This window comes from Amblyomma mixtum, chromosome 5 (genome assembly GCF_055824585.1).
Source record: "Amblyomma mixtum isolate Tamu chromosome 5, ASM5582458v1, whole genome shotgun sequence".
Lineage (NCBI taxonomy): Eukaryota > Metazoa > Arthropoda > Arachnida > Ixodida > Ixodidae > Amblyomma > Amblyomma mixtum.
The window spans coordinates 123,846,831-123,870,733 of record NC_143016.1 but is presented as its reverse complement, the minus strand read 5'-3'; the positions used below and the strand labels follow the sequence as shown (position 1 = coordinate 123,870,733).

Sequence of the window (23,903 nt, the reverse complement as noted above, 5' to 3'; positions counted from 1 at the left end):
AAAATTCATACCGGATTTTTCAATAGGGAGGGCTCTTGATTGAAGTTGTCCCTTTCGGGCCCTTCATTACACGTGTCCATATTCGCTGCTGAGTTTCTAGCGATTCAGTTGGCCTTATATAACGGCCTCCGATTGCACTCGAAGGTTCGAGGGATCGCTTCCGGGCTGTTCTCTAAGATTTTTCATTTCACCCCATGTTAAAGAAGTGTGCTTTCCCTGGATACTGGAACTCACTCCAAACACTAAGCTCACGAGCCTCTACTTAGTGCAGCGGTGTTTCAACATTTGGCATTTTACATTTGGCATTCAAGCCTAGTTCACGGCATTGCCAGGTGTCTGTCTATGACCTTCTTGCAGTGCCAAATTCCACAACTAAACCTTTATTTGCTTCGATCGCAGTTCAGACTGCTAACTTGTGAAGCATGTGACAAAATCGAAACACTAGACTCCTTTGCTAGTTATAATTCGCAACTTTTTTAGCACAAGATTCAACCTGGACTACATTTAATGAGTCAATGTTTCAAATCTGTCTGACTGTTCAAGGCACCCTGGCCAATCGTGCAACTACAAAAGAGGACAACGACCACACCCACTTTGAACCCACCGTGTTGCTTCGCTTTCGGCTTTGTTTCGGTGGTTTGGCTCCATGCTGTATGTTACTATCCGTTGGAGCAGTTGTGGCACGATTCCCGACCAGCGAACGCTTTTCAGTATCAGTACGTTAGTGCTACAGAAGACGACGATGTGAGGAATGTAGGAGAGAGGACAACGAAGTCGGCGATCTTTGTCTGTGCCAGCCGCACATCAAGCACGGAGTCCTGCTGTTCCCTCTCCTCCCCGTTGGAGCTGCTTCTACCACGGACTGCCTCTGCGTCTTCTGGCCGTCTTCAAATTTTGGTGAGGCCGTTCCGCGAGTGGGGGATTTGGCCAGGTCTTTCCCCCTTTCGATGTAGGTTCGAAGGATTTGTAGGTTTTCCGCCATGGCTATGTCTTCCCCGGGCTCAGGTCCGGTAACCTGGTTCGCCAGTTTACCGGCTGAAAATCTGCCGCTACCATCTTTTTAGTCAAAACGGTGTAAAGCTAATCCCTGTGGCGCTGGTCCCTGTAGGAGATGGAGTAATTAAAATAAAAAAACTCTCGATTGATCCAGGAGCAGCTGAAGGCAGCCACCAGCCACTATCTTGAGATTTCGGAGGTGCGACCATTTGGCAAGAGAGGAATTCTATGCAAATCGGCTCACTTGGATTGCGTTGCTGATTTGCTGCAGTGCACCTCTTTCGCCTCACTACCGGTGAAGGTATTCATTCCAGAGCAGCTAGCCTGCGTAAAAGGAATTATCCGCGGTGTGGATCCTTCCGCTACAGCAGGGGAAATTCTTGCAGACTTTCATGACGCCGGTGTTGGCATCCTTTCAGTTTACCGCTGCAGCAGAGAGGCTGGAGGCTCTCGAACACCAACGGAGTCGGTTATTGCAACATTCGCAGGGTACTCTTGTCCGTCCGAGATCAAAGTTTGGCCTATTGTGTACCGTGTAGACCCACTGCAGCCCCGTCCTTTACAATGTAAGAATTGCTGGCGGTTCGGTCACAGTGCCAAATCTTGCAAGTCCGCAACGCGCTGTCGCGTTTGTGGCGGTGATCATGCACACGCTATTTGCACTTCTGAGTCGCTTAGCTGCTGTCTTTGCCACTCTGATCACACAGCTGACGACCCCACCTGCCCCAAGCGTGCCGATGAGCAGAACGTCTTGGACATTATTCAGCGTGACAGGTGCTCGCGCGCTGATGCATACGCCCGCCTTGACAGACGGCAGTGCTCATACGCAAGTATTGCCCGCACGTCCACTGCTGATGTGGAGGCAGCCTTAACTAAGTCCGTTGTTGCTGCGGTGGAGAAGGCTGTTGCTGGCGTACTTGACCGCATGATCAGTACGTTCAGCGACGCCTTGTCCCAGGTCATTTCCGCGCAGGCTGCTTCATCGGCTTTAAGTAACCTCAACTCGTCTACCTGTCCTTCCTCCTCTGCCACTGCTGCTATTCAGCCCACCACCCCTTCTACCTCCACGTCCGTGGATGTAAATGACTCTGACCAAGTCCCCCTCTCTAACGCTTGTGAGTCAGATGTTGAAATGACTACTCCATCTCAGAAGCGTCGTGTTTCCTCTTCTCCATCGAAATCTGACCATCATCATGGTAAGACTAAGAAAAGTTCGCCTGGAATTTCAAAGAAAACAGATGTGTTGAAAGAGGCTGTTGCGGCTACGTTTTTAAAGCAATAATCATGGCGGGAATATCTGTTCTACAGTGGAATTGTCGCTCTATATCATCTTCTTTCCCCGATTTACAGCAGCTTATACTAAAACATAGTCCAGACATTATTTTAATACAGGAGTCGTGGCTCAATCCTAATCGCCCATTTGCAATTAAAAATTTCTCCGTTTTTAGAAATGATCGCCCAAACGGCAGGGGTGGGGGCTTACTAACATTGATTTCAACGAAACTGTATCATCGTGCTAAAGTGTCTCACAAAATTATGAGACCTGATTGTGAGATACTTGCCGTTGAAATCATTATTCCGCAGTGCGCCCCTGTTACGGTGGCAAATATCTACTTCCCCGCAGGAGTCCGTAGGACGGATGAGCTCGATGCGTTACTGCGCATCAGCAGACGAGTAGTTCTAGCTGGGGACTTCAATTCTCATCATGTAATTTGGGGTTTCAGATCAGACTTTAGCGGGAAATTACTTTGGTCTTGGATGTCAGCAAACGGCGTGTGCTGTTACAATAGTCGCGCCATAACTTACATGAGGGCTAATTCTCGATCAGCAATTGATTTAACGCTAGCAGTTAATAGTACAGCGGTATCTTCGTGGTGTACAGTTGACTGCGGTACGTCCAGTGACCACTCCCCAATCACTTTCACTATTGCGTGCAGTCCAGTCAGGGCGACTGGTTCGCCACAAAAATTTATAAATACTACACTGTTCAAGAACCTCCTAGGTGAGGCCCTCTCGTCTGTTTCCCCCTCCGATAAATCTGACGGGGGCCCTCTGGTATTAAATTCAGTGTTAGACGCCTCTCGGCGAGCAGTCTTTACAGTCCGGTCAGGCGTTGTAAATAAGACTCCTTCCAGTTGGTGGAATGACGACTGCGAAAAAGCCTATCGTCGAAGGAAAGCTGCATGGAAGAGTCTAACGCACAACCAGTGCCCAAAGAACTGGATAAATTACAAATTCTTTGCAGCCTCTTTTAAAAGAACAATATCTAAGGCTAAGGATGATTACAATGCCAGCCTGAACACCTATCTGTCTAATCCTGTCAACCGGAAGTCTCTTTATAGATTCATGGAACATACTCATGTGCTGCCCTCTTCTCACATCTCTCAGTCCACAGTATTGCCACCTCGGGACGAAAAAGATATACTAGAGTCCATAGCTCAAGGCCTTGCTGTGCGTTTTCAAGCTCGCACTACCTTTCCATCAACCCCGTTTCATTTGGGTGGAGACTTCACTAAGGTATCTGCCTCTGATTTAGCGTCCGTAGTTAATTGCCTGCAATCTGCTGCCCCTGGGATTGACGGAGTAACAGTTGGCATGCTTAAAATCCTAATGCAAGATTTTGCCCCGTACTTCTTGCAGATTGTGAACTGGTCTTTGGAAAAAGCCTGGATTCCACAAAATTGGAAAACAGCGAAAATTATTTTACTGCTGAAAGAGCAGGGGAAGGGTTTTGATCTCGACAATATTCGGCCGATTGCTCTCACATCAAATTTGGTTAAGCTTGTAGAGCGGGTAGTCTTCAGCCGCCTCACGAGTCATATTCTGAGTATTCAAGGTTTTAGCGAGGCTCAGATTGGCTTTCGCCGGGGGTGTTCGATTTGGACCGCGCACATAGACTTGGAGAGCCGTATTAAGGTTGCTATGAGGCAAAATGAGGTATCAGCTCTGGTTACTTTAGATATTGCAAAGGCTTACGACAGCGTTGAACACAGCATTTTGCTTCATAAACTGGCTAATGTACAACCTCCTTTGTACCTATTTGCGTGGATAGGAGAGTTCTTGAAGAATAGAGCGTTCTTTTGTTCTAAGGGTACGTTAACTTCTACAACATACGCCCAGTCTAGAGGTGTCCCACAAGGCTCCGTTCTTTCACCGTTATTGTTTAACATACTAATGCGTGATATCCCTATTCACCCTGCCGTCAAAGTTTATGTGTATGCGGATGATATTGCTTTTTTCGCTTCTGCCAAAGACATTCATATCCTGTACCAATTACTGCAAGAGTATTTAAATGCTCTGGAAGTTTGGCTAGACAGCATAAAGTTAACTTTAAATGTGAACAAGTGTGCCGTCCTTGTTTTCCCACAAGCAACCCCTCTTTACATCTCTCTGTCGTATCACTCTATCCTCATCCCGCAAGTTGATTCAACAAAATACTTGGGTATAATATATGACCCGCATTTAGACTGGCGGCCACACATTAGAAGCATTGCGCTTAAGGGTGAGCGTGCCCTCGGCCGGTTGGTGAGGATCAGCAACAAAAAATTCGGTATGCGACGAGACACTCTACTACTTCTTTATAAGACCTATGTACGGCCAATCCTCGAATTCGGCTCCGTTCTCTTTTCTGGGTGCCCAAAGTATAAGCGTGAACCCCTGTTTCTTATGGAGCGACGCGCTCTGCGCCTTTGCTTAGGTCTGCCTAAATCAGTAGGTAATGCTGTGCTGTACTTGGAGGCGCGGATACCTGATCTCAATTCCCGGTTTGAGCTTATCACTGTGCGGACATTTTTAAGGTCTTTGGAGCCTGTTCCTGGATTGGCTAACCCTATATTTACAACGAACCCAACTCTCTTCTTTGGTACTCCCTGGCCTCGGTATAAGCTCCCTCAGGTGGTGTTCACTAACTCCCTGCTGTCAAATATTTCTGTATCAGTGAGATCTTTAGTACTTACTGGTCAACCACAGGCGGGCTGACACGGCGGTCTTCTTTGACAACACCCTCTCAAGGAATGCTAAGAACCTGCCCGCCAATATGTTAAATGGGCTCATAGAGGAGTACCTAGACAATTTTCCTAACCATATTGCCGTCTATACAGATGCCTCCCAGCAAAATGAAAAGGCCGCTATTGGTATTTACTCAAGGGCTCTTGATTGGAGTTACTCATTTCGGGCCCCTGACTATACCCCTATTTTTGTAGCTGAGTTCCTGGCCATTGAGTTGGCCTTAATAAGGATTCCCTGCAGTGTCACTCGGGTTATTATACTCTCAGACAACCTTTCTGTTTTGTCAGCGCTCGAAACCTCGAGTGATACTCCTATGAGCCGTTCCCATCAATTTTTTATTCCTCCACATGTTTCAGAAGTTCGCTTTCACTGGGTCCCTGGGCACTGTGGCATTGTTTCTAATGAGAGGGCTGATTTTTTAGCGAAGTCTGCCCTTGATGGTCCTATTGTCCCTTTCGTCCCAAATACTATTTACTTGACTTTAGCACGCTTTCAGCGATTCCAGCGTTTCCACACCTTGAGCCATGAGCCTCTCCTCGCTGCAGCGGATTTTCAACACCTGGCATTTCCTTGGAGTGTGCGGATGTGCAGTTCGAGGCAATGTGAGGTGTCCATGACCCTTTTGCGCTGCAGGATACCGCGGCTAAATCTTTATTTATGCCGATCGGGGCTTTCGATATCCAACCTTTGTGAGTCTTGTGGCGAAATTGAGTCTATAGAACATTTTTTACTCTCCTGCAGGCGGCTCGCTGCTCTCCGTAGAATTTGCTTGGAGATCCCCCTCGCTCGGCTTGGGCTTCCTCTATCTATTCCTCTCTTATCCTTCGGGGCAAGCGCCAAGGGATATGCCCTGAAACCAGTGTTCGATTCTATTCACAATTATATAATTTCATCTGGTAGATTCCTCTGCTAGAATGTGAATTCACAACTTTTCTTTCTCCGTATTTTTTGTATTGTACAAATTCTAGCTCTGTGTCCCAAATTTTATATTTAATTATACTCCATTCCCTGTACTTAAGTGCGTTTGTATCCGCTATGCACCCTGGCCAATCCCCCGCCGTGGGTATGTGCCATTCAGCCCGAGGACATCATCATCATCATCATCGTCGGCCCCGGACGTTCTTGAGAGCCTTCCCAACCGCCTAGGGCATTAGCGCGTCTTTACACCGGCGTGACATCTGGGGAAGTGCTGGGTAAATCTTTCATGTACTGGACGCCACCATCAACCCGCGATTCAAGCAGAGGCCGATCACCCCAGGTAGACAGACACGCCAGTTCACCAGGGCAGCCGCCGACTACAACGCCTCTCTCCTGTGTTCGGGCTGCTCCCCGACATCAAGTCAACAAGGAGTGCCGGTGCTGCTACAATATATCCTTCTCCACCACCAGTGGGATCCACCGCGTTCCCACAGCCTACCTCATGAGGATGCTGACTGGCTGGACCAGTTCGACCGGATGGCCACATTCAATTCTTGGGACGGGGACTCCAAGATGCGGGATGTCTAGTTTCCTCTCGAAGACTCTGCAAGGACACGGTACTTGAACCATGAATGTTGCCTCCGAACATGGGAGATATTCAAAACAGAATTTCCCCAGGCATTGACCGTACGTTCCGCAAGGAGAAGGCCGACTTTCTTCTGCAGAATCGCATCCAACTTCCGAACGAGAGTATGGTGGTGTACGTGGAAGAGATCACACGCCTCTTCCGTCGAGCAGACCCAAGCATGTCGGAGGAAAAGAAGGTGCGGTTGCTGATGAATCACCTGCAACAGTAAATAACTACGTCAAGGAAGCAACGTCCATTGAGAAATCACTCGACATGCGGGTCAGCAGTACGTGCACACCAACGCATCGATGCTCTGCGCCCGTACTGAGGGAATCTGCATAACCTCAGCAGAATCATTGCGTGAGTTCATTAGAGCCATTGGAAGGGAAGATCTGGCGATGGCTTTGCAGCAGACCTCTGTTCAGCCGCAAATTGCGTCATTTACGAATGTCATTCGCGAGGAGGTGCAACAAGCACTGCGTTCGTCGCAGCTTCATGCAACCACTCCACCGCCGCCACAAACACTCAGTTATGCTGGCGCCGCAAGCCTCGATCGACCTCACGATACAAAGCACCTACGCCAGCCATTTATCAGCTTCCACCTTCCTAGTCGAACATTGTCCAGCGACCTAGGCCTCGCAGAGCTGACATCTGGAGAACCCCGGTCCACCGACCGTTGTGCTACCATTGCGAGAAACCTTGGGCATATCTGGCGCCCGCTGCTTGCAGAGCGACCACGGGAGATAGCAGATTACATCGCCCACGCGGACTCCGGCCAGCGCCGCATCTCCCGATCACCATCTCCGCGCCGCTACAGTTCTCCGCTACCCAGCGACCAGGGCCAGCCTCTGGAGGTGCAGCTGCTCGACAACAATACAAGACCCTCCAAGCCCCCAGGCACATCGCCAATGCCGTGCAACACATCGATCCCGGTGACCCACGAACAACAGCATGTTAAGACAAGCCGACAACCCGCCGTACTTCTTCGTAACCACGCCGCATCCCTTCGACGCACCAAAGCCGCGATCGGACTCCTAGGCTGTGCCGCAAGACGCCACCACCGGCTGATATAGATGTTTCAGTATACGGAACCGCCGTAACTGCTTTAGATGACACTGGCGCTGATTATTCTCTACTCAGTAGACAATTCGCCGCTGTGCTCAGAAAGATTGTGACAGCTTGGGACGGCGCGCAGTTATGTACCGCTGGAGGACATGAAACGCCGATAGGAACGTGCAGGGTGAGGGTCACGGTACAAGGGCAAACCTTCCCAGCAAAGTTTTTTGTCCTAGCTGATTGCTCTCGTGATGTTCTCCTGGGTATGAACTTCCTAACGGACAACGGCGCTATCATCGACCTGCAGTCAGTCCCAGTCCATCCAGTTTTTAACAGAGAATGCCGTTGAAACCTCATATGCCCTGCCGTCGGCGCTCCATATTCTTGACGAGCAACGTGCCTCCCCGCTCCAGTATACTGGTCGGTGTCGGTTCACATACCATCCGAGACACTGAAGGTATATATATAGTCGACAGTAAACAGCTTTTGCTTATCGACCGCCGTATTGCAGTACCTCGGGCGGTAGTGTATCTGGAAGACGGCAAAGCTGATGTACTCCTGATTAACTTCAGCAATGAGCACCAGCACCGGAACAAGGATGACTGTCGCTTACAAAGATGCCGTCACTGATTCTAAGTGCGCACAAAGCCTGACTCGCGCCATTGCCGCGACAACAACAAGGCATGCTGCGTGACCTGCTTGATCGCTACAGACACACATTTGCATCGTCTCCGAGCGTCGGCAGGACACAGCTTGCATTATTACGGACGACACAGCACAACCACTGCGACAGTCACCCTACCGTGTTTCCTCTAGAGAACACGACCCCATCAGCACGCAAGTAAAGGAAATGCTTGATAACGACGTCATTCGACCGTCTAGGAGCCCCCGGGGCCGCACCTGTCGTGCTCGTAAAGAAAAAGGACGGAACATTGCGGTTCTGCGTTGATTACTGGCGACTGAATAACATCACTAAAAAAGATGTTTACCCTTTGCCCAGAACCCACGACGCTTTGGATCGTTTACGCTACGCCGAGTATTTCACCTCCATGGATTTGAAGTATGGGTACTGGCAAGGGACGGCGAGAAGACGGCATTAATCCCTCCAGACGGGTTGTAGGAGTTTCAGGTCATGCCATTTGGCCTTTGCTCCGCCCCAGCGACCTTTCAGAGGCTGTTGGACACAGCCCTCGTGGACATGAAATGGCAAGTTCGTATACCTGGACGATGTTAGCGTATTTGCCCAACTTTTGACGAGCACCGCCTCGCGGTGGCGAAGGTGCGTTAGCGCGTCTTTACACCGACATGGCACCTTTTCATCAGCGACACGGCCGTCGTCTCCACAGGGCCCCGGCGCCAGCCCTCTGGCACCCGCCGAGAACCCAACCACCTTTTTCGCAGCGACGTGTTCGAGGCCAATGAAGATTGGCTGGAGATCTTCTTGCGAGTCACCCGTTGCAACAGCTGAGCGACGAGCGCGAGCTAATAAATAACCCGTACTTTTTTTTTTTTGAAGAGTTTGTCTGTCCTGGATACCTTCTTCAGCGCCGACCGTCGGGGAGAACCAGTAAACCAGCGTATGAACGAAAGTGTGCGCATGTATTTTGAAGACATGGCCCGTCTTTTCAAGCGTACTGACGCAAACATGCCGGAGGAACACCAGCTTCACCTTTTTGTCCGTGGGGTTAAGGAGCTGTTCGCAGGCCATATGCGCAGCCCATCGCAATCGGCTGCGAAATTTCTTACGGAGGCGGCCACTATGGATAACGCTCCCTCAACGAACCCGGTAATACAATCGGGACATCAACAGCATGGGGCTCGAAGCCTTTTCGCCATGCCCCCGGTGGCAGTGCAGACACCTTGCGCGAATTGTACGAACTCGGAACGGTTCTTGTTGCCCCAGGATGCTCCGCTAGCAGCGCTGAGTGAAGTCGTCAAGGAGAAGAAGGGCTGGCAGGTTGTGCAGGAACCTTCTGTCCCGATTCGACAGCCCGGCTCGATGACAGACCTGTCTGCATGACAGACAGACAGATGTCGATGACAGAGAGATAGATGTCGCATGGCTGGCTATGGTCAACCCGTCGCATGGAGTGAGCAACATCGGTCTATGGCACGGAACTGCCCCTGGCTACGGTCTTATTACCTCTACGCCTGCCTTCAGCAACATCGGCCCATATCACGCAACTGCCCTGCAACTGCAACTGCCCTAGCACAACCTCGAAAGTCGGATTTGTGGCGTAAGCCGGACGTAGGCCTTCTGCTACCACTGTAGGGAGGCTGGTCATCTCTGCCGAGCATGTCCATACCGCCAAGTGTACGGTATTCACCGCTTTGAGATGCACAGAATCTCTGGACGCGCCAGAACCCTGTTAACTAAGGAAGGCGCGCGTCCCTTTCGGCTTCGCCTCTGCGCTTCCAGCTCCGGCCGCCAGCCCAACTGCGCTGGCTGTGTCCGCCGAGTCTTTGTCGGATGAGTGGATGGATAGCGCTCCCTTTGAAACGAGATGATGGCAATTGCCACCATGCTCAGCTTTTCTTTCCTTATTTTCGTTCAACTGTATTGTCAATTTTCATTTAAGATTCGCCATCTTCTTTACCTACGGTTTTCTACACTTCTAACCTTATGTGTCACATCGCTGCTTTTCAGCCACCAATCCTCCAATCGCTTTTTGCTAACTTCCACTGCAGATTTATTTAAATGACCATTGTTATCACTGTGCCTGCATCGACATCCGGATGGATGCCATCACATTTGAGTATGAGATGTTGAATTGTTTTCTTAGATCTATCTACCACTAACGCCAGCCGAAAAACTGACGTCAGGTAAAGCCGCTGACTTCGAGATGTGTCAAGGTGCTCCATCGCGAAACTCCCTGCCAACGACTATACCTGGATAGACTGAGGCAGCGGACAGCACTCGCTGGTTTATGGTTTATTGGGGTTTAACGCCCCAAAACGACTGAGGCTATGAGAGACGCCCTTTTATTGGTCCTCTCAAAAAAGAGGTAAAAAAAACATAAAAGAACGAGAGGATGCCTGGACCAGCAAAGTTTGCCAGGCTTAACGCCAATTCAAAATAAATGAAAAATAACTAAAGGTTCCAAAGAAGAAAAAAAAATTAAGCGAAAAACAGAGCATTAAAAAAAACTCATAAGAAAAGAAAACAAAAGTCTCGTCATAATAAGTTAGACGCAGGCAGATAGCCAAAGCACAGCGTGCACTCCGCGAAATAAATAATAATAATAATAAAAAGAAAACCCAAGTCACTGCAAAGTCATTGTCACCGTAACAGTCAAAGAAAGCACTGAGCGCCGGCCACAAAATAAAAATCAGAAAAATATAAACATAATCAAGACAAAAGAAAAAAACCGAAGTCACAGTCACGCAGTCAAAAGAGTCGCAGTGACACAGTCAAGGACGTAGTCACAGTCACAGTCACGCCACGACAAAGCCACCTATGCTCAATAAAGGAGCACGGGGCGCTCCGCTGTGCAAAGCTTGGGGAAGAGAGAAAGCGTGAATAATTTGGAATTGTACTACTTATGAGGTGAACCATTTGAAGGAGAAGAGCACAAACAGCAGGGTTTCGGAGAAGGGAGGGGTAAACAGATGGTGTGATGTCCGATGAGCAAAGAGATTTTAAACGAGAAACTAAAGAAGCAGTAACGGAACAGTCCCGGAAGTAATGACGGATATTTTCACATAACAATCCACAGGAACAAGTTGAAGACGGAGACAGGCCAAATCTTTTAAAATAGAACGGAAATCTACCATGCCCAGTAAGTAACGTTATTAGAGGATTCCTGGGTAGACGAATAAGGGGAATGTTAAGTGTATCAGGGATCCAGTTGAATAGTTCAGTGCCACCATTATTCTCGCGCCAAAAAATGCTCCATAAAAGAAGTGAAGAATGATGCAAACGGGAACGAACGCAATGGCGTGAAAGGGTAGAAATATATAAACTTCCAAACTGGCCGTCAATACCAGCAGCTTGGTCGGCTAACTCGTTTCCAAAGATTCCAGAATGACCCCGGATATGAAATAAAAGAAATGGGGCTAAAGAAGACAAACGATAGAGATCTTTCTTAATTGCAATAATAGTCGGATTGTAAGAAGTAACTGAAGACAGCGCAGAAAGCAGAGATAGAGAATCAGTGTAAAAATGAACAGGCGTAGAGGGAGGGTTGTGAATAGCATAAACAACAGCAGAATGAAAGGCTACAAGCTCAGCGGCATAGGCGCTAGAGGGTGGTTCTAAAGATAGACGGTGTACATGGACAATGTTTTGTGTTGAGCTAAGAACAACAAATGCTGCACCAGCTAAGCGAGGAGTGAAAGACCCATCAGTGTAAATATGCAGGGCACGTTGACAAGAAAAGAATACAGCTTCTTGAAAACTAAGTTGAACAAAAGAAAATTTAAATTTTAATCAGGGATGGTCTGACCAGGGATCAAATAAAGGTTGAATGTGAGAGGGATCAGAAAAAGTACTGCCGTACACTACAGATTGACGTAACGTGAAAAGCATAAACTCTGCGCATAACTGGTCCAGATAGATAGGCAGAGGAAGAACGTTCGCAAGAACATGAAGAGCAGTGGTTCGCGTATTATGATAGGCACCAGTAAGAGCCAGAAGGGGAATTCGTTGAAGCGATAAAACACGATCTCAGCCGAGAAAGGGGGCAATGAAACCACCAAGCTGGGGCTGCATAGGTAATTGTAGGGAGCATAACCTGATGATAAATTTGGCGCATATGAGAAGGAGAAACACGAAAATGGAAATGGAACCAGTTAAGGAGCTTGGTGGTAGATGCAAGAATTTTCGTTTGCAAATAATTAACATGGGGAATAAAGCTTAAGTACGAGTCAAAGACAACACCTAATAATTTAATACTCGGTTCACACTTGAGACTGTAAGTGTCTAGTCGAATAGTCGGCTTACGCTTATGTAACGCCGGAGCTCCATTAAAAAACAAAACATAAGAACACTTTTCTGGGTTTAACAGAACGCGGGACGTGGTACACCAGTTTTGGATTAAAGTTAAAACATTTGAGCCCAGCGTTGACAACTCGCGGCTAGTTTTGCCAGGGATGAGTACAATGGTGTCATCTGCATATGCCTGAATGTGGATAGGTGAGGGCACAGGAAGGTTTAGGAGATCATATAGCAAAATGTTCCAAAGCAGCGGCGAAAGTGGTGAACCCTGCGGACTGCCGAGGGAAGAAGGCACAGAAAGAGTACAAGAAGGAGATTGATAGGTCAAATGGCGGTTATGAAGGAAAGACTCCAGAAGAGAATATAGATTTCGAGGGCAACGATGCGTTCGTAAAAAATGTAAAACCAGAGGGTGCCAAACACTATCAAATGCTCCTCTGAAATCCAGAGAAATTAGAACCACAGGAATTTTTTGTTGTTTATAACTATGTAAGAACTCCCGCAAATAATATAGAGCCTGAACAGAACTGCGACCATGCGTGAAACCATACTGATTTCTATGAAGTAATTTATTTTGGCGCAGGAAGTAATACAGCCGACCATATATTAAACGCTCGAGCACCTTACCGAAAGACGAATTAACACAGATCGGTCGGTAAGAATTTTTAAGGTGCTTTGGTCTGTTCGGTTTGGGAATGAAAGTAATTCTGCCAATTCTCCATGTCTGCGGAAAGTAACCCAAGTGCAAGGCAGAATTAAAGAGGGAGACGAAAAACAAGGGATGAGCGTTAAACAAGGCGACAACGAAACGGAGAGAGATAAGATCAGGACCTGGAGAAGACGACAAATCTAATGAATTGATGACAGCTACAGAGACGCCGCAGTGAAGGGCTCCGGAAATTTCGACCACCTGGGGTACTTTAACGTGCACTGACATCGGGCCTCTAGAATTTCGCCTTCAAGAAATACAGCCGCCGCCGCCGGGATCGAACCCGCGTCTTTCGGGACAGCATTCGATACGCTGCACCCAATTTGCATGTGACTGAGGTTATTAACCACGTTGCTGATTATTCTATATTGAGCAGTGCATTTGCTTGAGAGCTTAAAGAAGTTCTGACTCCGTGGACAGGAACCCATATCGGCCCCACTAGTGGCCACCTAATTTCCCCTGTCGCATTCTCCTAGGTAGAGTTGGCACTTTTTTCATTTACGTCGGTGAATTTGGCATACTCCTCAAGAGTTCCAGACCGATTTGCTGCAAGTAAAGGGCACTTTGATTTGCAGGACACGCGTGTCACGTTTTCGACCAAACGGGGCGCGGCCCGCTTTGGCTCCAGATAGCCACCATGCAGCAGCGCTTTGCAGATCGTCGAAAATGGCATCACGCTACCACCAAGGGCAGCGTTTTCGTACTTATGCGGAACAGCCTATTTCACGACTACGAGGGCCCGGCGGATGGCATACTCCGCTGCTGCTTAAGCGGGGTCATGAGGTCTCGCTCAACTATAGACGAGACAGCCGTACCCACATCCCCTCCGGACAAACTTTGCAAAAGAATTTCAGCCCCTCGTCAAAGGCATGACTCTCACTTTTCTCCACGATGTTACTGAGTTCCCAGGTTTGTGGACCATGGCAGGCACTAGTGACAATGCTGGCCCGCGCCACGTTCTAAGTCGGCCGAGCACTAGTCGCCACCGTATTTCACCGGATGAGACTACACAAACTCTCTGCCAGCGCCCATAGTTTCTATGTCGACTGCAGGAAGCTTAAAAGGACGTTTACCTGTTTCCCAGGACATATAATGCACTAGACCGATTTGCGTGCTGCCAGACGGCTTTCGTGATGCCTGACAGAACACTTGGAGCGGCTGTGCGTTGTGCGGCAGGCTCTCAAAGTCGCACATCTGAGAAACAAGCGTGTAAATATAATTTTCGCTTTGAGGAACTTCGCTTCCTTAGTTACGTTGTCAGCGCACAAGCCGTTTGCCCGTGCCCAGAAAAGACCGCTGCCGCGTCAGGTTTTCTGCGATCAACTGACAAGAACGACGTTCGCTGCTTTTTATGCCCGAGCTCTCCTATTATAGATGCTTTGTGGAAAATGTTTCGAGTATCGCTGATAGCTAAGCTCATTGACTCGAGGGGACATGCTCTTCCCGTGGAGAAGGGAACAAGAGGCTTCTCCTCGAGCTTCGCAGCAGTCTGCACAGTACTCCGATACTAGGCAATTGAGGGCGTCCGCGGAGTTCGCGGAACTACACTAGGCTAGATGAAAACAGCCAGTTGATACAAACAATATCTCTCTGTCAAAACAAAGGAAGAGCTTCTGAGTCCTTGCACTATTGAAAGACCTTCCACAAGAATTTAGCCTACTTGCAATCTGAGGCGGGTGCTGGATGAAAGCATGAATCCTAATTCGAGATTTTACTACACTGCAAAAAAATTCCGTGAATGTTACGTACAAACTCTGCATAACAGAACAAACGCTTGCTCTGTTGAATCTAAAATGGAGGGTCCATCCGTAACACATTCGTGAAGGTGGCTGGCCGTATTATGCATTTTCTGAAACGTATGACTCGCCGTAACTGTTGGCCCCCGGACTAGGCACCACATGACGTCCCATTTCCGATCTGTGTGGTTTACTATTGTTCGACAATGTCCGCAAACTAGCATGGCAAAAATGAGATTAACCCCATGTGCAAAGGTGAAGATCCGAGGGGGGGTGATAATCAAATTAGACCCAAGAGACGCATAATGTTGCTTCAACGTTGAGGGATTACTACAAATTGTAAGCAACATTAAATAACAAAGGACTTACTCTGCTATAACTTTAAAAGAAGAATGTTGACTTCATTAAAAAATGTTTTCACTGTTCTTAACCACATGACAGGGTAACAATTAATAAATGCATTTAATAAATCATGTAGAAATGCAGCGTAATGAGGTCAAGAGTTAAAAAAACATTTAGACACAGACAATGGTTAGACAACTTCTCTAAATTGAAACTGAATACCAGCTGAAAATACATTACAAACATGATGAAAGTGCACAAGGTGAAAGCCGAATTTCCGTCTGCCGTTTGATAAGGAAACGAACCAATGAGAAAGCCAAAAGCATGGGCAAACAGATTTGTGAATGCAGTGCAATGTAGCAGTCACATCTTTGCTACACAACCATCAATCAAAAACGCTAACTCCTTCACGGATAAAAAAAGCACAGGCACAACAAAATATTGCTCATTGCAATGTTCAATTTATTAGGTACCTATAGCCGGCCATTCATGCCTGGTCTTCCTGCGGATAAATGAAACGCTGCAAAAAAGCAGTGAGCAGCCATAATTGCTCTAGTGACAAGGAGGATGTGCACCGTCGGTGCTGCTCTCTCATCCTGAGTAGGAAATAATAGCTGTTTTTTTCTGGAATGTACTCTGTAAGTGTGAATTTCCTATCCACCTTTATTTATCTTGCACTGACACGACCCATCATGAACTCTGCAGCTTTGACAAACATGCGGGCCAGTCGACAGCTACAGAAGACTGTAGAACCCTGCTAACTTGCAAAAAACCAGTGCTCAGAAAGAAAAATTTGAAAAAAATGAGGAGTTCCTTATACGCACTTTGTTTTATATGGTACAAAGAATGCGGCTAAGACATGGCATGAATATTGTTTTTTTCTGCTCAGTTACAAACTTTCTCGCCTGTGCTAACATATTACTGCAATGTAAATAATGAAACATGCCAGCATTGCACAACATGCTGTAAGACTTACAAAATACATCCCCTGCAAGGCTACCACATGCCTCTTACATGTGGTAATGTTTATATTTACCAAACTATCTAGTCTAAAATGAGACACCAAGCCTCCGACATCTCAAGATGTGTACCTCCCATGCAACTAATTAGAGGGATTGGAGATGCTCCTCCTTGATGGCATTTCATTCGCTGGTGTGGAAGGACCGGATATGAAGGTGAACAACTGGACACCCACTTTTTAAGCAACGTCACAATGAGCAATGTGCCTTGGCTTTTCTTCCATCCAAAAAGTTTTATGTTCCATGTTTACGTAACTGCTTGCATGTGCTCATTTTGGATTGCTGGGAGGTTCTTTTCTTTGTTAAACTAGCTTTAACTCTGGCCTCAGTCCTCTGCACCTTCTTAATTTTTTGCTAGTGTTCACCTTAAGTCATGTGCAAGCTCACGCAGATCTCTACTTTTCTACGTTTCCAACTGTCACATCTTCTCTGCCTTTGTCATGTCCATCACTGCATCCGACGCCTTCAAGTATGCTGTGTATAATCACCTTAACTAATCTGCCTATTACACATGTATTTTTGTTAGCCACCCACTCCTCTCTCCGGCGCCGATAGGCCCTGACAGTAAATAAATGAATTGTAGTCTTAGCTAAGTCTCAGCAAGCATGCATTATGTTCAGTTTATTTTACCATGTTGACCAGTAAAGAGTGGACAGGAAAAAGCTGCTAAGTGGAGCTTGACATGCCTCTCGCCCCTACACTGGAAAGCAGCAGGCAAGGCATACGTAACCACTAACGACAACGGAACATGCCAAGTGCGAAGTAAATCAGTAATGTTCCTCGCATTTATCACGAGGCATACTCTCTGCTCAGTAATTTATTACCCCCTTAGACATTCTGCAAGGAGTGTATACAATGATGTGCCACCACAATACAATGAGAATCATTAACCCTGTGCCAATACAACAGCAAAAAAATTAAAGCCCAATAAATGCATTGCTTACATGCAACCAAGAGGTAAGAATGGGCCAACCTGGCACATATAATGAAAATAAGCTCAAAATAATAAAGAATGACATTTGAGCAGCCGCTCATTCCCCCACCCCCTCCCACAAAAAAACATGAAAAAGGGTCCTCTTCACACGGCACGTTTGAAAGATGCGGCTGTAATATTTGCGAAAGTTTAACTACGTGTGAAATTCAGATATAAATAACGCTAACGCATGCGGTTGGAAGCGAGGCGCCAGGGCGTGCGCAAACAGTAATCGTCTTCAGGTATCGACTGGCTCCACCTCCTGAGGGCCGCTGCTCGACGAATACCACTCATGGCCACGTTCACATCCAACAAGCTTGTAATAAACATTAGACAGGTGTTTATCATGACGCAGCAGCAGCAGCTCATCAGTGCTATTGGCCAGTCCTGAATTTTTTAGCTTGATAAACACAATCATCCACTGAAACGCGTGTCGACTGTTCCTCGCCAGATTCTTGTTCTGCACGGTCGTTTTACTATGCATCGATGCCGCATGGGACAGCAAGCGGTTGTACACTCCACTGCGGCGTACGGGCCGCACACATACACACACCGTAACGATAATACAGCGCGCAGGACGCACGCAGTGAACACGGAAGAACAAAAACCGTTCTAAAGCACCTGTTCACTCAACCAACTCAACACCACACATACTCCGCGCATGGTTCCGACTGCTGGCTTGGCTAGCGCTTCGACTCGTCACGGCCAAGCTGCATGCACTGCGCTCTTGTGGTAACAACGCTCATGAAACGAAAAGAAAATTTTAATATGTAAAACCATTCAAGTTGTCAGCTAAAAAAGCTACGGTAAAATTAAATACGTCTGATATGTTTTCAAGGTGGTGCGCTTTTGCGGTGTCAGCGACGTAAGCATGGATGCGAATACGCGAATGATGCTATGAATTTCCCGTGCAGCTCTGCTAGCCACCACCGTAGCTCTGCAAATGGCATCGTGCTCGGCTTTTTGCGCGGCTAACTTGCCCGCATGAATTTTACTTCCTCCGTGCACACATGCTTGGTGAGGTGAACGGTGGTCGGTGCGAACAGTTTGAAGTTTAATCGACTGAAAATTGCTCAAGGAAAGTCAGCGGCATTCATTTTTATTGTTTCTGTGCATCGCGAGTGACTGGCGGCAGCCACACGGCATCGTCTCCGGTTTGGTGAACTTGTGAGAAGGTGAGCAATTAATTTTGTTCTCAGATTTTGAAAGCGGTTTTTTGTTTCTATTGTAACCCTGTGTCTCGTCACATGTTATGTTCACGGTAACATCAGCACAACGTGCATGCGCTTTCTGTCTCTATTTGAAGTAACATTGGTCGATCAGCGTAAACTTTTGGATTGAATTAAGCACAGGCTGTCCATATTGGTAGTGCGTGTCGAATGTGCTTTGAGATCATTCTGCGCTCGAGGTGGTCTTCTCTGCAACAGTGCTGAAAAGCTGTTTTGTGTTCATGCACCTGCTGTCCTTAAACTTTTCAGTAATCATTCGCGTGGTTGGTTCCTTTGGATCTGGACAACCGGCTACTGTTGCTAGGGACGCCTCGCAGCAGAGCCCTTGGGGACGCCCAGTGGGTCAGCTGTTTGTCCAGGTGCCAAGTTACCAAAGGTACCATTCCAGACTTTTTTTTTTCTGTCCATCAACCTCATATTCCTTGCAAAAATTACAGTATGTAATTAGGCACTAAAAAAATTGGTAACTTATACACATTTCAGGACAGTTGAGAGAAATGAAATTAAAATTGGTTTTTGAGGAAAGGAAATGGGGCAGTAACTGTCTCACTTCTCTCTGGTGGATTCCTGAACCTAAGGGAAGGAATAAACGAGGGAGTCTAGAGAGAAATGCACATGCAGCATCAGTATTCTCTCTGTAGACTTTTCAAAACCTGGATTCATTCCTTCTAGGACAGTGCCAAGCAGTAGGTGAACTACTTGTTTCATTCTCACTGCATTTGCTCAAAGCATAGTATGAAATGCTGTATTTCTTATACCCTGGTTTGCTTTACTTTGAGCAGTAGGTATTGACAATGAACATCAAGGCAACTTCACTCTCATTGCTTGTTGCTGCTTTTAGGTTTCCTCCATGATTTTCTCTTTGCTCAGTCCTGGCCTTAGCATATTTTCTTCTGCTGCTTAGCTTCGAACTATTGGCTAGGTTACATGGTTCTGCTACTTCTATGTTCACTGTGAGGTTTGAGAGCTTGTTGCTGTGTTCTTTTTTTATAAGCATCTTTGTCTTCTCGAGGCTGATTGGCAGTCCGAAACAGGGACCACATGCATTGTTTATGTTAAGATGACGACATGATAGCCTAACACATCGTATCGTTTCCATTCGAGCCCCCTGTGTACTTGCTTTGTTGCACTGGGAGCAAAAAAGTTTAGTGGAAGTCGCAATGAGGCGCACTTTTGTTTAGACTAGTGGCAAAGGTTTACTGTTGCGTCGCAGTAAAGTGCTCCCACCTGTTGCACACGAGTATTTAGATGGCTGTTAAATTCTACTATCAAGGATTTAGCCATTGTGATGTCGCAGGTCTGTTGTGTAGGATTTCAGATCATTGTCTTGCACTGTCCCTGAAGCCTGTTGTGTGTCAGTCACGCCACTATGCTGTTGTATTTCCGTCCAGTGTAAAAAATGTTTTCTGTGATTATGCTAAACGCACAGGTTCATGGGGACGTAAATATTTTGTGTCGCTTCAACCGGGTAGTGCTTCAGAATGAACACATGCAAAAACACATACTGTTAAAAGCCTTGGCTTGTGTAACCCAAGTGTGAGGAGAATACTATTATGGCAGGGATTCTTGCATTGCAACCTTTTAAATTCCTTTTTTGTAAAAAGAATGACGTGAGGTTTCATGAGTTACAGCTCTCTTTCATTGCTTGCTCAGAGAAAGCATTGTAAGTAAGCAGTAGTCGCTTTTTTCTATTGTTCAAGTAGCAGCATCAGCATGCCTCATCATTTTTGTCTTGAATGATTGAAGGTGCTTTCAGAGCATTGCCTTCTTTTTTCTTGTTGTTTATTCAGCATGCAATATTGTGTCTATAGATTGCTCTTTAGCATTATTTTGTGTTCTCCCTAGCAAATTTTAGGCGACCAAATTCAGAAGCACCCTGTATTGGCCTTACATGCTCGCTATTAATGCAGAAGTAATTATATGCCGTACTAAACACCAAATCTACATCCTTCAAAGTGGGTCTAAAAGCTTTTACACGTTTCACATATTTGCTTGGTGTTGGAAGTGACAGCCTCGACTGATAATGATATGCATTAGACACACATTATGCATTTACAGTTAGGACGGAACGAAATGCGAACATACATGTGCAGTACTTTTCTAATTTGCAGCGAGGTATACATTTAGAAAGGGTTCATATATGTGTATTAGGTAGATCTCTTAACCTGAAACAAGAATCAGGATAGCTGCATACTCAAGCTGAAATCACACAGGTGAAATATTTTGCCTTGTTCATAGGCGTTGTTTGCATTTCATTCCAGCCTGATTGTGCACTACTGCCATAGCAGGTACCCTATCTAAATGAGACACTCTCTTGTGGCAAATCATGCGCATATGTTTTAGACACGTGTGTGAAGAAATATGCAGCTACAAACATTGCATACTTGGTTATTCATAATGCTTTTTTTCTCATGTGCATAGAACAATGTTCAGCTACATTGCTTGCTTTGTTGTTACTACTTCTATTTTTCCGCTAATATTAAACTACATATTAATCTCAAAGACCCGATGTTCAACTGAATGATCCTTCTGTGTACCACTAGGAAGGCAAAAGCATCACGCCTAGGGCTCATTCACCGCCCTTCATCCCTGTTTTGGTTTCAGTCGGTCAGTTATGCTATTAATGAATGTAATCACTTTATAGCGCAAGTATATATGAAAATATATTTTGGGCTAAATGAGGTTAACAAGTTATCCACTCTGCACAATGGTATGGTTGGTCTTGTACATCTTTACTTGGGTGTTAATGTTTCTTTTGTGGTTGCTGTCTAAATAACTTTGCCTGCCTATTGTATCATAAGTCCTTTTATGCCTGTCTTCCTTCCTACTGGCTCTCTCCCTTTTCAGTCATTCCTTTTTCCTTTAAACTGGCGATTGGTCACAAGCCTGCTGTGGGAATGGCAGCTGGCACTAGGCCCCTTTTTTTTTCATTGAACCTGCACTGCTAATCACAATATATCATGCATATATCTTGCATGCTATATCAGTATCAGTTTATTCACTTTGGATGAAGGTTATACAAACAGGGTGATAAAAGCATCTGGGCCCTTAGCAAGCTGCTAGTTCGGGCCCATGCAATAAGTGCACAAAATAGCGTAACCCAGGCGTCAGCATAAGAAAAAAAAGTGTACATTTTATATGAATAGAAGATGTTACACAAAACTATATCAGTATATTCACTATTACACTACCCGCAATTTCTTTCAGCTTGGCCGTTTGGCTGTAGATATTTTGTGCTATACTTTCCTAGTTAGTCCACTCAAACTAAAACTTTGCGTTCTGTGTTGCAGGTAGAATCTACAATGAATGCCGCACTGTGTCTTGTAAGCAGGAGGCGGTGTTAATGGAGCCATGAACTTTTCTTGCGGATGACTGGCGTTGGCCTTATTATGCACTGAACCTCAAGTTTATAGAAGTGAATAGGAAATACATGAAGAACCCAAGCAACACCACAAACCACACAATTACAGATAAGCATACATGACAACATGAGTCAATGCCCCTGAACATTCCCCTGATCGAGATAGTCCAACTCATTGCGTGTTAGTGCGATAGACAACACACTTGCACATTAGTCACCGAGTCGTAAGGTGTGTCTAGCCTCAATAATCTACCATTTAATTTTCTCTGAATTTACTGCCAAAATGTGTGCTGCCAAAAGGAAAGGGTAGCAGCCTTCACATCCCTTGCAATATACAGAAAAGTTAGAAACCCCTACCCTCTTGTGCTCTTGTAATCTTACATTGATACACCTTCCAGTTTGACCTATATAGACCCGACCACAAGATATAGTGTCTGATACCATGTTCATTTCACAAGGTATATATACATTTCACTCCACATGTGTACTTTTCTCTAGCCACATTCACAGAACTATTCTTAACAATTTTACATATTTTAAACAACTGATTAGGTGCAAAGAAAATTGCTTTTCCATCATACCTTCTGGCCGCAATTTTCTATTTGTGCGACAATTTATGTACGTTCGGTAACACAACCGGTCTTTTGGCATCTCGCTGTCTGGCCCCGGCCTGATTGCGCCGGTCGCCGTGGAAAGCTTTCGGCTTCTTTAACAATTTATTGTATGCTCTTGGAATAACATGGTTAGGAAATCCTGCGTTCATTAACCTAAAATGTGCTCTTGCAAACTAGTCGTCATGCTGTGAAAGCATGACTTCATCAATTCTGAGCCCAGGTTTGACAGTCCAATGCTATCTTTCACTAGCTTGTAATAGCCAACCTGTGTCCAAGTAGCAGCTTAACACTCCTGGGTGAATATTACCAGCACACATGGTGTGTGCAGATCATCAAGGTAAGGTCCAGAAACCGCAGCTCTTTTTGTGGCGACATTTGCTCCAAGGTAAACCTAAGACAAAGGCTTAAACAGCTTGAGAATATGTTCACGTCCCAAATTATCAGAACCTTTGCAAAAGACCAGAAAATCATCAACATAGCAAAAGATTTTTTCCCCAGTCCATGCAAGTCCTTGAAAATCATTCTATCCACCCTACTTCACTACAATACTCTACAACCATGCTCTTAAAACAAATGCTATTCACTAGCATGCTCTTAGATAAATTTCAGAAAAGGGTTCTTGCAAAATTTTGTCTGGTTATTTGCAAAAGCATCTGTCTACTTCGCAGCGTGGTTGAGTATCTGAAGAATGGCAATCCAGCGGATTGTCTGGCGGTTAGTGTCGATGTAGAACTATTTTATTCCATCCCGTATGAGGACCTTATGAAAAGCTTGTGAATGTGTATATCGGAGCACAATGATGAGCTTGTGTTTAGGAACAGGTGCGTAATAGTCTTTTTTTTTGGACTTACCTACTTTTATTTGAAGAGCATGTTTCTGGAGTATGGCTGTGCGGCATATGTTCAAAAGTCCAGTATATGTATCGATTGAATGCCTCTGTGCTAAGTAATATTCTCTTAAGCAGGGTGGATGGAGTGATTGCCAAGAACTTGCATGGGCTGGGGGAAAATCTTTCACTGCGTCTGATTTTCTGGTCTTTTACAAAAGGTTGCGATAGTGTGGGACCTGTGCATATTGTCAAGTTATTTAAGGAGCAAGGCCTTTCTTTGTCTTAGGTTTTCCTTAGAGGAAATGTCCCATCAAAAAGAGCTGTGGTTTCTGGGCTTCACCTTGATGTTCTGCACATGCCATGTATGCTGCCGATATTCACCCAGGAGTGTCAAGCAGCTACTTGACTATTGGCCGAACCATTCTACGCTAGTGAAAGATAGCATTGTATCATCTAGGCTAGGCTCGGTAGAGGAATTGATGCTTTCACAGCATGACAAGTGGTCTCCAAGAGCAGATTTTAAGGCTTACGAAAGCATTATTCCCCAAC

The 23,903-nt window shown here is 46.1% G+C and overlaps 1 long non-coding RNA gene across 3 annotated transcripts in view; it reads right to left on the bottom strand.

Moving 5' to 3' along the window:
- LOC149343594 (uncharacterized) overlaps positions 1-23,903 on the bottom strand; it is a 239,145-nt gene that overhangs the window by 22,086 nt on the left and 193,156 nt on the right. Inside the window, exon 3 of one of the 3 annotated variants that reach the window (XR_016283134.1) lies at positions 6,148-6,767. The exons of the other annotated variants lie outside the window; for them this stretch is intronic. This is a non-coding gene — a long non-coding RNA (uncharacterized LOC149343594). Of the gene's footprint in view, positions 1-6,147; positions 6,768-23,903 lie in introns of those variants that run through there. 3 annotated transcript variants of the gene reach the window in all.